Source organism: Humulus lupulus, chromosome 2 (genome assembly GCF_963169125.1).
Source record: "Humulus lupulus chromosome 2, drHumLupu1.1, whole genome shotgun sequence".
NCBI lineage: Eukaryota > Viridiplantae > Streptophyta > Magnoliopsida > Rosales > Cannabaceae > Humulus > Humulus lupulus.
The window spans coordinates 118,759,833-118,775,770 of record NC_084794.1 but is presented as its reverse complement, the minus strand read 5'-3'; positions in this window follow the sequence as shown (position 1 = coordinate 118,775,770).

Sequence of the window (15,938 nt, the reverse complement as noted above, 5' to 3'; positions counted from 1 at the left end):
GGGTTCGGAGGGCGCGCTGCGACCCAGCCTGGAAACTCCACGGCGCGTGTGGCCCTTCTGGTCAAGGGAGCCCTCTGACTTGAAGGCGCTCCGCGACTTGCTTGGCCAAGTCGCGACCCGCCTCCCCTTTGGCGTGAGAGCTTGCTCTCTGACTTGGGGCAAGTCGTGACTTGCTGAGCCAAGTCGCGACCCACCTGGGAGTTTTAAGCTTAGAGGAGTTCTTTGTGTTGTTAGGGCTCGGGGGTTCAAACCTAGGGCCTCAGGACAAAATCTACTACCCAATTTAGTAGAAATTGAGGTCCCGGAGGCTAGATTTGTTCCCTAGGTATTTTATTTCTAATTGGAAGTTGATAGATATCAATGACTCTTGTGACTAGGTTTTTTTTCCAAGGCTCGAGGCTAGGGATCGTGCTCGAAACCAGTTCACCTTCTCCGCTCGGAATCAAACGTAAGAAAACTGCACTCGGTTATGTGGCTATGTTGGGACTAAGAGTTCCCTATTCTTGTATGCAATGTTGAATGATGGTATTATTCCATGTGAGCATGAGATAAACGACCTAAGAGTGCTGGAATTAATATTGGCGCACAGGAAGCGGCTCGGCCACTGGTAGCTGAGGTTAATTATATAATCACTGAGCTCGGCCTAAGTGAGCCGGAGTCAGTGGGATAAACAAAGGGTGCGGCCTAAGGGCGTCGACCCTGGGTATTGTATGATATGTTTATTGTTGTTAATCTGATGATTGTGGCCTGTTAATTATCTAGATGATAAATTGTTAGTTTGTTGATTGATATCACTGATTATGTGAACGATGTGGTCTGCTGGGTATTTGATTAATGAATTATGAATTGTTTGATTACTGTTATTGGTTATGTTCTGTATATGGTTTTCTTGTTGGGCCTTGGCTCACGGGTGCTACATGGTGCAGGTAAAGGCAAGGGTAAGTTGGACCAACCCTGATTTGGAGAGCTCTGGGGGCAGAATGTACATAGTCGACTGCTCGGCCACCACGGCCAAGAGGTGATACAGGGGCAGGAGACCCTAAAATGCCTATTTTCCATTATAGTGGCTTGTGGTTGTACATAACCTTTAGAAATTTTGTAAACTGTTATTTAACCCTATTTTTGGGATCCCGTGTATCAAACACCTGTTTAAATGAAATTTATCTTTATGACCAAATTTTTTTAACCCTAGTTCAATAATGGTTTTAGTGACACATTTTCAACTAAATGACTTGATTAGAAAGTCTTGCACCTTTATAAACACATAGTGTAATGGTCTTGGTTATCCAGGGTGTTACATGTTTGTTCTCTGATCAAGAGTTGGGTGAACAAGATTTTTGCTCATACTATGTAAGTACAGATGAATGAACAAGGTTCACCTTGAGGTGAAAGTTTGAAATGAAACTTGACTGTGGCGAATCTTTCAAATTATCTTCATTTAGTCTTGTTCGCCCCATGTATGAATGCATAGGTGAAATTTTTTCATCTGAAGGACATGCATGAACATAACTGTTACACCCAGATTTCGAGCCATGAGAATTGTGACCTCGAAAGCTGGATTCGTAATGAATTGACTCGTAATATATGGAACACGTCCGAAGTCTAGGCATCGAGCCTGCAAAGCAGAGACGACTTCGAAGATGGTAGCCTCGAGATCCTCACAAGCTCGAAAGACAGACCCCGAAGTATGTCTGTTCTCGGGATGGCCTCGGATTAGGGCTCCGAGCCTGACACCCGTATGAGCTCGAAGTCATGTGGTCTCGGGAAGATGCTATAGCTCAAAAGTCAACAAGAGATCTGGGTGAATAGGGCCTTGGCGATATAAGATAACAATTTTGAATATCTTTGTGAATCATCAATGAGAGACGCGGTCTACATTGATTGCTATAAATCCCCTATAATCAAGGGATATTAATTGTTCAGTTATACGCCCCCTGATCTTCAGGGGACGTTTCCTTGTATATAGGATTACAGGCTTTGAATGCCATTAAATTTATTTGCATATAAAGAATAACTTCCCGAAATATGTGGGATAGTATTCTGAAACCTCTTCTATAAATAGAGAGGTCAGGTATCATTGTAAAGGACCGAACTTTGGTAATCTTGAGAGAAAACTCTGGGGAATTCATCCTTGAATTTTCAGAGATCATCTTAAGTTTAATAACAAGGACTCATGGACTAGGCAGAGTTAACTGCTGAACCACGTAAAAAATCTCATTTGTCTTATCATATTTTTATTGGCCATAACTGATTATTGTTTCCGTGCTCTTATTTCACTGTTGACGAAAAATGGCGTCAACAGTTTGGTGCTTTCATTGAGATCCTTAAGCATTCAGTCCCTGAACAAGTTATGGCGGCTAATAATCAGAACATTCTTGAAGAAGATTATCCAAGACGTCCTGGGAAACAGCCGATGGAAAACCCAGATGTCGAAGAAAGAAGTGGATCCTCCAATTCTCGGGGACCACCTCCTCCACCAAGAGATGAGGATATGTATTACAATCCTGAGCGATATGTTCCCATTGTGGAACTTGAGAACCGGCAGCTGAAACAGAAGTTGGCAGAAGCCAACAAGCAGAATGAGGAGTTAGCGAGGATAGCCTCAGAGGCGCAGGTGGCTCAGCCCCTGCCTCCGCGTGAAAACCAAGTTCCTCCTCCTAGGGACGTGCATGTTCCTCCCTGCAGGCCCCGCGAGCGTCCACGAAAGAATGCTGCCACAAGAAGGCCGGCACAACCTCCGGCACTAGCAGAGCCATCCGCTCCCCCTAGGCCCCAGAGAAGTACCCGGGCTAGGGCCCCGATTAATCCACCTGTGGAAGTACCTGCGGGAACTGAGAACAACCGAGCCCCTGCAGAGGCTCGGACTCAAGTCCCTGGGAATGCACCAAATGCAACCAACCCACCTCGGGCAAACTCCGGACCGTCTAGGCCGCGAAATGGGTGGCAGCCACCGTCACCTATACAATTCCCTCTATCTCCTATAAGATATCCTTCACCTCCTCGCAGGAATGCTCAACCAGTTCGAGATCAGGACGAAAGGCGTGCGGAGAGGAGACAAGGAAACAGGGAAACTTTTCAGGAGCGGAGAGGTGCCCTATCTGAAAGGAGTCAAACATCTCGGTCTCGCACGGCGGAAACGAGGCGGCATGGAAAAGACCCATCTCGAAATAACCATGTGACAAGTTTTACTAGTGACGACTCTGGAGATACCAGATCGGTCAGCATGCATGATCGAGGTCGTAAGAATACTGTGGGCCGTAGGAATCGCTCCGACCTACGAGAACATTTGAATCAAAGTCGGGGTAATGTTAACCCGATAAACCCGGACTTGAGGGATCGCTTAAATAGGCATAAAGATATCCTAAGGAGGCGCGAGCCTGGAATTGTGATCGACGACAATCGATTCCAGACAGTACCCCTTGCGGACCCAGTCTAGGAAAGAATTGATCAGTTGGAAAAGGCCTTCAGGCTTTTGAAAAACGTGCAAGGTCAGGATCGATATGAAGATTCTGATGAGGAGCTTGAACCGTTTGCTCCCCATATTTTCAACACTCCATTTCCCCAAGTGTTTCGGATCCCTCATGTCCCAACGTTTGAGGGAAAGACCGATCCGTACAGCCATTTGAGTACGTTCAATACCATAATGAGAGCCAGTAATGTGGGTTACGAGCTCAGATGCATGTTATTTCCAGCATCATTGACAGGACCAGCCAAAAACTGGTTCGAAAAATATAAGAGACACTCAATAACTTCTTGGGAGCAGCTGTCTAAAGACTTCAAGAAGCAGTTCAGAGCCATGATGGGGGTTAGACCTGAGGCGTCAACCCTAACTAACGTTCGGCAACAGCCAGGTGAGACATTAAAAAGTTACCTTACAAGGTTTAATATGGAAGTTGCCCGAGCTCGGAATGTGGATGACAGTGGACACCCAATGGCTGTCCAAGTCGAAGTAATGCCAGGAAGTGCTCTCTAGGACGACATGCAGAGAAAACCGGTGAGGTCCCTAACCGAGTAGAGGAAGCGAGGTCGACACTTAATGTGACTTCCTAGCCCAAAACTACAACGATAAACATAAACTCTGCCTCAACCTCGGTGGACCCAGTAGCTTCAAAACGTGCTGTGGAAAACCCTACCAAGAGAAAAAAGAACGAAGGGAGTAACCCCGAGGCTGAAGGAGGAAAGAAAAATAAGGGGGAGAGATATTTCTCCGTGTACAGAGTGTACACCGAGCTCAACGAGTCTCGGGAGAACATATACCTGGCTAATGAAAACCAGGTCCCCTTCAGGCATCCGGACCCAATGGGAAATCAGAAGTCCAAGAGGGACTCCAGCAAGTATTGCCGATTTCACAAAGACACCGGGCATACTACTGATGAATGTCGACAGCTGAAAGACGAGATCGAAGGATTGATCTCGAGGGGTTACTTCAGACAATATGTCAAGAACCAGAGTACTAATCAGGCGACCGCGAGCCAGAGAGAAGCCGCGTTGCAACCCACGCAAAACAATAATTCCCGAGCTAGGGAAGAAGATAGGCCACCGCCGATAGATGGAGAAGACGTGATAACCATCTCAGGAGGACCTCATCCCACGGGTATGGGTAGAAATGCCCAAAAGAGATACATTAACGAGCTGAAAACTGGGGACGGGTCTTCCTATGAGCCCGAACCCAGAGCTCCAAAAATTCAGAGGATTGAATCCCAACCAATAACCTTCACTGAGGAAGACGCGTACCATGTTCAGTTTCCTCACCACGATCCGCTGGTCATCACTCTCCAGCTGGCAAACAAAAGGGTCCACCGAGTTCTCATAGACAATGGGAGCTCAGTTAACATTCTCTATAGAGCAACCCTCAAAAAGATGGGTCTCCCTTCGCAACCTGAAAGCATGTGCGACTACTTTATACGGCTTTTTAGGAGAAGGGACCGCCTGAATGGGATCCATCGAGCTCCCCATAACCTTGGGAGACTACCCGGTCTCGGCAACCAAAATGATGGAGTTCGTGGTAGTGGATCTACCTTCAGCCTACAATGTGCTGCTCGGGAGACCCGCCCTGGTTGGGCTGGGGGCAGTCACGTCAGTAAGGCATCTGGCCCTTAAGTTCCCGACCCCAAGCGGCATCGGGACATTGAAGGGAGATCAGTTAGCTGGGAGAGAATGCTACAGCATTTCCTTAAGAGGAAAGAAACAGACGAGCACACAAACACTCGTCATTATTCAAAGTAAAGACGGGATGGTCTTGGAGATTGATGAAGAGATCGATCCAAGGGTTGAGGAGAAAGCTGACCTCGAACCCTTAGAAGAGCTTGAAGAACTTCAGCTCGAGGAAACCGATCCCTCGAAAAAGGTAAAGGTTGGAAAGCACCTCTAGGAAGCGACAAAATAGCAACTAATTTGCTTTTTAAAGAAAAACTAGGACGTCTTCGCATGGTCACATTCGGACATGGTGGGGATAAGTCCGAATATAGCAAGCCACGCATTAAATATAGACAAAAGCTTCCCTCCGAACCAACAAAAGTGAAGACAGCTGGATGATGACAGAAATAAGGCGCTAAAGGAGGAGCTCGACAGGTTAAAAGCAAACCGATTCATTAGGGATGCTTTTTACCCTGACTGGGTAGTCAATCCAGTGTTGGTCCCAAAGCCTAATGGGACGTGGCAGACCTGTATTGACTATTCAGACCTCAACAAAGCTTGCCCGAAGGACTGTTTTCCATTACCAAGGATCAATCAGCTCGTGGATGCCACGGCGGGGCATGGACTGATGTCGTTCATGGATGCCTATTCTGGATATAACCAGATTCCCATGCATGCCCCCGACTAAGAACATACGAGCTTCATAACGGATAAGGGGCTATACTGCTATAATGTCATGCCATTCGGGCTCAAGAATGCTGGGGCCACATACCAGCAGCTCGTGAACATGATGTTTTCATAACAGATAGGGAACAACATGGAAGTTTATGTTGACGACATGCTTGTCAAATCTTAACTTAACAATAACCATGTTGATGACCTCGAAGAGTGCTTTGGCGTGCTCCGAAAGTATAACATGAAACTAAATCCCCAGAAGTGTACTTTCGGAGTATCTTCAGGAAAATTCCTGGGCTTTATTGTGAACGCTCGGGGAATAAAAGCCAACCCCGACAAGATCCAGGCCCTGATTGACATGCCCTCACCTCGAAGACACAAGGATGTCCAAAGTTTGACCGGCAGGATGGCGGCCCTAAGTAGGTTCATTTCAAAATCTACGAACCGTTGTCTTCCGTTTTTCAACCTTTTGAGCGGAGGTAAGAAATTTGAATGGACGGAGGAGTGTGAGCTGGCTTTTCAGGAGCTTAAAAAGCACCTCGCAGAACCCCCCATCTTGTCGAAACTTGTTACGGGAGAAGTACTGTACCTATACCTTTCCACCACCGAACACGCGATAAGTTCAGTGCTCGTGCGGGAAGAAGAGAAGGTACAGAGACTCGTTTATTACATCAGTAAAAGGTTACTGGGGGCAGAATCAAGGTACCCCTTGATGGAGAAGCTGGCTCTCAGCTTAATACATTCATCTCGTAAACTTCGACCCTACTTTCAGGCGCACCCCATCCATGTGTTGACTGATCAACCACTTAGGCAAGTCCTATCTAAACCAGAGGCTTCAGGTCAACTTCTTAAATGGGCGGTTAAACTCGGACAGTTCGAGATCACCTACCACCCAAGGACGACCACTAGGGCACAGGCCTTGGCTGACTTTATAGTGGAATGTACTAGCATGGCCAACGACGAGGTTATAACCCCGGCTCGCCAGCTGTGGAAACTTTACGTCGACGGCTCATCCAATGAAAATGGATCGGGGGCAGGGGTCATTTTGGTTACCCCCACAGGGAGCAGATTTCATTCTACCTTAAGATTTGGCTTCAAAGCGTCGAATAATGAGGCCGAATACGATGCTTTACTGGTGGGACTTCGTATAGCCAAAGAGCTCAAAGCTAAAGTTATACATTGCTACAGCAACTCCCCAGCTCGTGGTTAATCAAATCCTGGGAGAATACCAGGCTCGAGGCACCAGGATGGCAGCTTATTTAGAGAAGGAAAAATCCGCATTAGAGCGTTTCGAGTTTTATGCGATCGAACAGGTTCCCCGAGAGCGGAACTCAAATGCAGATGCTTTAGCTCGGCTCGCCACCTCCGCTGAGAATGATGAACTAAACATTGTGCCCATAGAACACCTCTCGGCACCTAGCATTAACGAGCCAGAGGAGGAAGACGTGTGTATGATTAAGTTCGAGCCTACCTGGATGACCCCGATAGTGGAATATCTCGAGACCGGCGTCCTTTCAAAAGACCGGAACCAGGCTCGAAAGTTAATGTATCAGCTTCCCCGTTACACCATGATGGACGAAAAGCTATATAGAAGGGGGTATTCCATGCCATTACTACGGTGCGTAACCCCACCCGAAGCTAAGAAAATCATCGAAGAAATTCATGAAGGGTTCTGTGGAGACCCTACCGGGGGGCATAGCCTGTCCAAGAAAATCATACGCCAAGGATATTTCTGGCCTACCATTAAATCAGATTCTTTCGAGTACGTGAAGAAATGCGACAAATGCTAGAGATTCACTACGATTCCTCGAGCTCCACCATCCGAGCTAACCATGTTGACATCCCCATGGCCATTCGCGGTATGGGGAATCGATCTCATAGGCTCTCTCCCAACTGGCAAGGGCGGTGTGAAATATGTTGTAGTCACTGTGGATTACTTCACAAAGTGGACGGAGGCTGAACCGCTGGCAACAATAACTTCCAAAAAGGTCCTCAACTTCGTGGTAAAAAACATCGAATGCCGATATGGGATACCGAGGAAAATTGTATCCGACAACGAAATCCAGTTCGATAGCGACTTGTTTACCAACTTTTGTGAGAAGAATGGAATAATAAAGAGTTTTTCGTCAGTAGCTCATCCTCAGGCGAATGGCCAGGTCGAGGCTGTAAACAAAACTCTCAACAGTTCACTTAAGAAAAAGTTGGAGGAAGCAAAGGGACAATGGCCCGAAGAATTGCCCCAAGTCCTATGGGGATATAGGACCACAACTAGAACATCAACGGGGCATACCCCGTTCTCTCTAGCATACGGTTGCGAGGCTATGTTTCCTATCGAGGTCGAAATCCCTACAATTCGAACTCACATTTATAACCAAAGCTCGAACCATACTCAGCTCGAAGAAACCTTAGACTTGATTGAAGAAAAAATAAACGAAGCTCAGTTGAGGAACGCTGCCTACCAACAACGAGCTACCAGGTACTTCAATAAGAGGGTTCGAGATAGAAAGTTCAGTGTGGGAGACTTGGTGTTAAGATGCGTATTTTTAGCAATCCGAGATCCAGCAGCTGGTGTGCTCGGGCCAAATTGGGAAGGACCATATCAGATAGAGTTCGTCATCCGGCCCAGTGTTTACAAACTAGCGAGGTTGGATGGGAGCCTGGTACCGCGAGCATGGAATGGCGAACACCTAAGACCTTACTATCAATAGTATAGGAAGAGTGTTGCCTGTAACCATGATTGTTTATCTGTACTAATTTGTCTACTTTTGAATTCCATCAAATAAAGATCTATTTCGTTCAATATGTGATAGCTCTTTTTATTTTTGCAATCTCTCTTAATTTAATAACCTATGGTCACACTCATAGGATATTAAGGGGGCATCATTGGTATATATACCATGAACTTGAAAAATAAAATAACACACACGAAATACATGCAAGTGTTTGGATGTAACCAGATGCGCGAGCTTGGATGGTTTGGACATGACCGAATTATCAAAAACATACAAGTATTTGGATGTAACCAGATACGTGAGCTTAGATAGTTTGGATGTAACCAAATTATCAAAAGATAAAAATGTTTGGATATAACCAAATATGTGAACTAGATTAAAAATATAAGTGTATGGATTACGAACCAAACACGACCTTAATAGGTTTGGAACAAACCAGCTAAAAATAATCGACAAGTTGGAATTTAAACCTACTTCGAGATAAGTCGAGATCGAGGCTGGAATATCTTATGGGAAAATAGTTTCAAACTCATAACCGCGGAGAAGTAACCGAGGACGAGAAAAAGTAACTAAGCAATAAGATATAACTAAACCGCTTGCATTACACACCATACAAGTACTTTCGGGTCCATGGTTAAAGTAATATCCGACCTTGATAAATAACAAGATCGGAAGCAGATAATTCGAGCAAACGATGCATGACGCGCATTGAGTCTCGAACCTAAATCCAAACTATGTTTGTATGAACAAATAAACATAAACGATTCATTAATATAAAATGTGCAAAATATTTCGAACCAAGAAATGTAAAGCATATGTATTAATATAAAAAAAAAATTGTATCAGCCCTACGGGCATAAATTAAAGTAATTACAAAAATAAGGGGACGCAGCCCCAAGATGAGATTTCCCCCGAAATCAGATTCAAGAAGAAGCACCCTCCTTGGCCTTCTCAGCGTCAACAGCATCGAACCCCTCAGGACGAATAGCATGACTATCCTTCTGAGCACCCTCGGAGGCGGCCTCCCAAGCATCCTCTTCCACCTCAAGCCGAGCATTCCACTTATCTAGAAGCTTCGCCTCATGAGGACCTAGGAAGCTGTTATCGAGGTCTTCGTTGTTGGCCCACATTCTGTACATGGCCGAATCAACCGCCTGGTCCTTTTTCTCTTTATACTCAGCAAGGAGGCGAGCCTTTTCACCCTCAATTATATCAAAAGTGGCGGCCCATTCTTCTTTGAGCCTTTTGTTAGCCTCTTGGAGCCGAGTGTTCTCCTTCTCAAGCTCTACGAGCCTGGAATTCTCCTTCTCAAGCTCTGCGAGCCTAGCATTCAGCTTCTCAAGCTTGGATGCCTTGGCCTTAAGCTCCTCGGCTCCTGCCTCAAGCTTTGCATTTGCTGCCTTCAGGTCATCACTTGCTTTGAGTTGAAGGTCCTTCGCCTTCTGAGCATGAGACTTGCTCAAATGGATCTCATTGTTCAACTTATAGTTGAGCTGGGCAGTAATAGCAAGAGTCTGACAAAAGATAAAATCGTCATTAACACCAGAACTATCTATAAATATAACTAAGAAGTATAAGAAAAGTTACCGCGGCAGCAAGCTCGACACTCTTCTCGTAGAGGGCAGTGCAGTCTCGGGCATTGTTCAAAAATTGCCAGTGAGGAGCGTCGAAGCTGCTAAAACTCTGGCTGATTCGGGACATAACATCCGAGCCCAGCATGGATTCATGGGATCTAGCCACATTGTCAATTACATACTCCTCAACGTGAGTAGAAACTGACAGCTTGTGAGTTCGAGAAGCAGAAGGCTTTCTGGGAGGTGGACCAAATGTCGGATGGACCACTATAGGAAGTTGGGGCTCGGTCATAATAGAGGCATCGACCTGCGAAGTCGGTGCCACGATGGAGGCACCGACCTGCGAAGTCGGCACCGCGATGGAGCTCGTAACAGGCAGAGTCAGGGGAGGAGGTGTTTTCTCGGTCCTCTTGGGGACTTTGGTAGGCCGGTCAACCTTTCGCGACCCCGCCCTGGGATGCTTGCTCCTCTTGGAACCGCCACTCTCGAGGATGTTGTCAAGGTCGGAATCCATCTTGCCTACACAATCACGCCACAATGTGAATAAAAAAAAAGGGAAAAAAGTATATAAAGTGATTCAGCATCGCATAGATATACAAAGTCATGATAGAAGAAACCTAACTGGAACTCTCCCCCGAGCTCAAGCTCGAAGACCATGAAATTACCCCATCTTCAGAAGAGGCGGGGGGAGTACCTTCCCTATAGGTGGACGTCAACCTCGAGAGGTCCCTATAGTCATTGGTCCCATATTGGACGGCTATCCCGTCCCACACCTCGTTCAGACTGTACATGGTGTCATACTTCCCGAGCCAACAATCAAACCTATGAACTCGGTCATCTACCCAAGTCCATATATAGAAGTGGTCCCTATCATCCGGGCACAAGACTAACCTATCGGGTTTGTGCTTTAATAAGGTGGGGGACCACATTTTTGAGCTAAGGATGACTTTACCTTGATCATCCGAGTCTGAGCTTGAGGCTTCATCGTTAGCCTCGTTCCCCGATGGCGGGCTTCTTCGGCGAGCTGGAGGCGGGGGCCTCACCTCTCTCCTTGGAGGGAGGATGCCTGTGGGCAAAGGCACAAGCTCCCAGTGGTCGTACTTTTTATTGGACCAGTCCGAGTTGGACTGGCCATCTCCCAAAAGCCCGCAAGCTCGGAGCTTACTCTCATGCAAAAGGTATGAGAGAGACCTCCTGCCGTAAGGGAGTTGGAGCAGAGTCTCTCTATGCTCCTTCATTGCGTCGTCGGGAGTAGGACGGTGAAAATTGGCTGGAAAATAAGACACATTTCAACTAAGTACGGACCTACAAATAAAAGCCCGAGCACAGAGATAAAGAAGGTTGGAGTACTTACGAATCCATCTGAATGAGTAGCATCGAGACGGGGACAAGCCATCTGTCCAGAAGAAGGCTTTCTTAAAATCAGGTGGATGGTTAGGGAGGTCCTCAAACACCTTTTTCTCTTTGGGGTAGCTCGAGAGATAGTAGAAGCCGTCTCCTCCCCGAGCTCGGGAGGGGTTGCTTTTCAGACAGAAGAGGTACAAAATCTCCTGTGGTGAAGGTCCTTTCCACTTCAATTCATGGTATAACGACCTCAGGGCAGACAGAACCCTGTAGGAATTAGTGTTGAGCTGGAACGGGGCCAACCCAACAAAGTCCGTGAAGTCCTTGAAGAAAGACTTCAAAGGCAGTAGCTCTCCTGCCTTCATGTGCTCCTGGCTCCATGCCGCATACCTCAGCCTGTTGTCAGGGATTCCATTCCCTGGAGCATAGCAGCTTCGTTCACTAGGGGTTGGAGCTCGACACCTTAAGGAGCTCGACAACCTGAGACCATGGAAGGCCAGGATATCTATTACCTGATTTATCGAGGTGACCAAACTCCAGTAGTGCTCGGCCTCAAAGAATTCCCTCCTCGGCTGGGAGGTAGAAGGCTCCCCTATCAGTGAAAATTGGAGCTCTCCCGGACTGTATGCAACGGTCACTTTTAGCCCAGGGTCGAGGGGGATCGGCCTGGGCCCTGAATTAGATTCTGGATAAAGAGCCTCTCGAAGGGTTCTCCTCTTCTTTTCTATGACCTCGATGATTTGGCGGCGATAGTGAGCCCGGGTTTCCTCCTGTTCACGTACGAGATCGTATTCACGAATTAAACGTTGATTCTGAGCAAACAGCGACTCTGGGCTCAGGGTTTTTGGCGAGTAAGGGATTGCCAGCAACGACCCCCACCGTCTTTCCAGATTCTGTGACATCTAACGAGAAAGAAAAAATGGTGAGGGCCATGCATGCAAGGGCTCAAGAAATGCGAGCTTGACAAGACAAGCTCGAAGAATGCTTGAATATGAAATGAGCTCGATACTAAAAGCCCGATTAAAGAATTGGAACGTGTACTCTACGAGAAAAAGGAGGAGAGTGGATAAATTTTTTTGAAAATCCCGAATTATCAAGGAAAAAGGGTGGCGGTTATTCAGAAATGGTAATCTTGGGTATCGTGCGTTCTTTAAAACCAAGATTTTATACCCGATATCTTGGTGTGCAAGATATGTCTTTTAAAATTTTGAAACCCAGAAAAAAGAGACCTTGTTCTACACCAAAACTGGATTTGGAACCAGTGATTTAAACCTAGTATGGAGACTTAAACGTGAAACCCTATTGGTCAAAAATTTCCTAGCGTATCATACTAAGAAAATAAACTAGCGCATTCCCAGAAATAACAAGAACAACATAGACAGAAATTGGCATAATGGAAAATAAAAATACAATTAGATACTTACACAATGATGGCGATTGCAGAGAAATCGTTGATTGAAGGAGAGGCTGCAGGTATGAGCTCACGGTCTCGAACAAACTGGCGGTCCTCTGTTTCTTCGGCTGAGAAAACATGCACAAGCAAGAAGTTCTCAGGGATAGTTTCTGGTTTTGCTTCTTTTCTTTCTTTTGATGAGCGTAAAGAAAAAGGAAGACAATGACTGGGGTCTTATATATAGATGGTAAAAGGGGATTAATCTGAGCCATTGAACAAAACCCTTGTAAAATCCAATGGATAGGGATAAATGATATGATGGTACCAGAAAGGTGGCAGACGAACGATCGTGGGCAGATTTCCAAGGTACTCGAGTACCCTGAATGAGCAATACCCAACTGACATGTGTCCATTTTCAAGTATGTGACGGTGCGGTTCCCGAAGAAAGTAGTTAAAAAGTTTCCTTCTCATAGGATTCGAACAAATACTTTTGAGGGGGCAAAATGTTACACCCAGATTTCGAGCCATGAGAATTGTGACCTCGAAAGCTGGATTCATAATGAATGGACTCGTAATATCTGGAACACGTCCGAAGTCTAGGCATCGAGCTTGCGAAGCTGAGACGACTTCGAAGATGGTAGCCTCGAGATCCTCACAAGCTCGAAAGACAGACCCCGAAGTACGTCTGTTCTCGGGATGGCCTCGGATTAGGGCTCCGAGCCTGACACCCGTATGAGCTCGAAGTCATGTGGTCTCGGGAATATGCTATAGCTCGAAAGTCAACAAGAGATCTGGGTGAATAGGGCCTTGGCGATATAAGATAAAAAATTTGAATATCTTTGTGAATCATCAATGAGAGACGTGGTCTACATTGATTGCTATAAATCCCCTATAATCAAGGGATATTAATTGTTCAGTTATACGCCCCCTGATCTTCAGGGGACGTTTCCTTATATATAGGATTACAGGCTTTGAATGCCATTAAATTTATTTGCATATAAAGAATAACTTCCCGAAATATGTGGGATAGTATTCTGAAACCTCCTCTATAAATAGAGAGGTCATGTATCATTGTAAAGGACCGAACTTTGGTAATCTTGAGAGAAAACTCTGGGGAATTCATCCTTGAATTTTCAGAGATCATCTTAAGTTTAATAACAAGGACTCGTGGACTAGGCAGAGTTAACTGCTGAACCACGTAAAAAATCTCATTTGTCTTATCATATTTTTATTGGCCATAACTGATTATTGTTTTCGTGCTCTTATTTCACTGTTGACGAAAAACGGCGTCAACAATAACCTTCTATTTGTTGGTTCAACCATCTTTGCTTAGTCCAGTTTACCCCTTGTGTGTGGACATAATTTAATAGACTCCATTTTTGTCGTTAATTCTCCTTTTTGATTCCTGGTCATCCCTTGTATGCATACATGGGTGACAAGGTTATACATGTGTAATCCACAACCTACGTTTAAATTCTAAGTTTAGTTCGGATGATTAAATTAGCTCAGAGATGAACTTTGAATCCAACTCGAATGTACACTTATGGGTCAACTGAAAGATGAATTCTAGATATGGCTCAGATGACTCATATAGAATGATGATCAGCTCGGTTATGGATACTGGATACTGGATACTACTCTGATGACTCATATAGAGTAGTGATCAGCTCAGATGACTCTAATAAGCTCGAAATTTTCACTTATGTTGCGAGTTGTTTGTTCTATAAGTTTCCTTGTAATTTGAAGCTTCATTCAATTCTTCTCGTACTATCTTGATCCATGTTTTCCCTCTGTAAGGTTACTTGGGAGAACATGGTCCTCTTTTTGTTGTTTGAAGCTCCACTCGTACCATCTTGACCCTTGCTCACCTTTTGTAAGGACACTTGGGCGAACAAGCTTCCCTTTTTGTTGTTTGAAGCTCCATTCAATCCTACTCGTTTAAAAGACATAAACAAATAAGAAATTTTTTTTTTTTTATATGAGAGGTTGAGTTTGAACTTGGGTGTCCTGAATCTTCCAAGTTGTTGTCTCTGATGGCTCGTACAAGTCAACTCGGAGATGATATGACTCGAATCTTTATCAATAAGATTTGTGTAACCTCCCTTTTGCTATTCGTTTTCTACTTGTGTATAAGGGCGACCAGGATTTCCCTTTATACTATACAAGTATATATGAGCGAACAGAGATCTCCTTGTGGGTGAGAGCTTGAAATAGCATTTGAACAAGTTGAATCTTGCTGATTTTCCTTATTTTGAATCCTGATCATTCCTTGTAGGCATACATGAGCGACCAGGTTATACATGTGTTACTATTATTGGGGGTAGTGCCCTTAAAGCAATTGTAGTTGATAAATGTTTTAAATGAAATAAACAATTGAATTGAATTATTATATATATATACTATGTCCAATATTATATGATAATATTAAGTGAATATCAAAAAATGCCAAAGTTTATCTATGTGGTCTTAATCTCATATTGGTATTGGAGGATCGAGATTAAGATAATAAACTTCTATAGTTCGTAGTAAAATAATGTTATGGAATCTCTAGATTAATTACTGTTACTACGCTCCACTAGTATTATGAATACATGTGACCTAGATCCTAGTTACTAGTGTAGTAGGACACTTTAGTGGAGGTACTATGCATGCTGAGAGTATGTAGAACTGGACCAGATGTGATTTTTTAATACTTGTTTAAACACTATTTCATAGTATTAATCAAACACATCAAACGATGACCATATACATGATAATCTTAATCCTGAGATTACTATGAACTCATATATGTTAGGAAAACTTATACAGGATCTTTATTTATTTTCATGTAGATCTAATATTAAACAAATTAATATGAGATAAACCAGAACATGTTTCTAAAATTGAATTCAAAGTGAAACAAAGATAATAATACTTACAGTATACGCAGCGGAATGAAAGAGTCATTCCTTCAGTTTCTCTGACTCTTGTATCCTTTCTGTCGCAGAGTATTATCAAGAAACTGAACCATTCTTCTAATTTCTTCACAATCTTCCAATGTATCCTTAGAATCACCTAGACTAGTGTGGGCAATTCTCAACACAT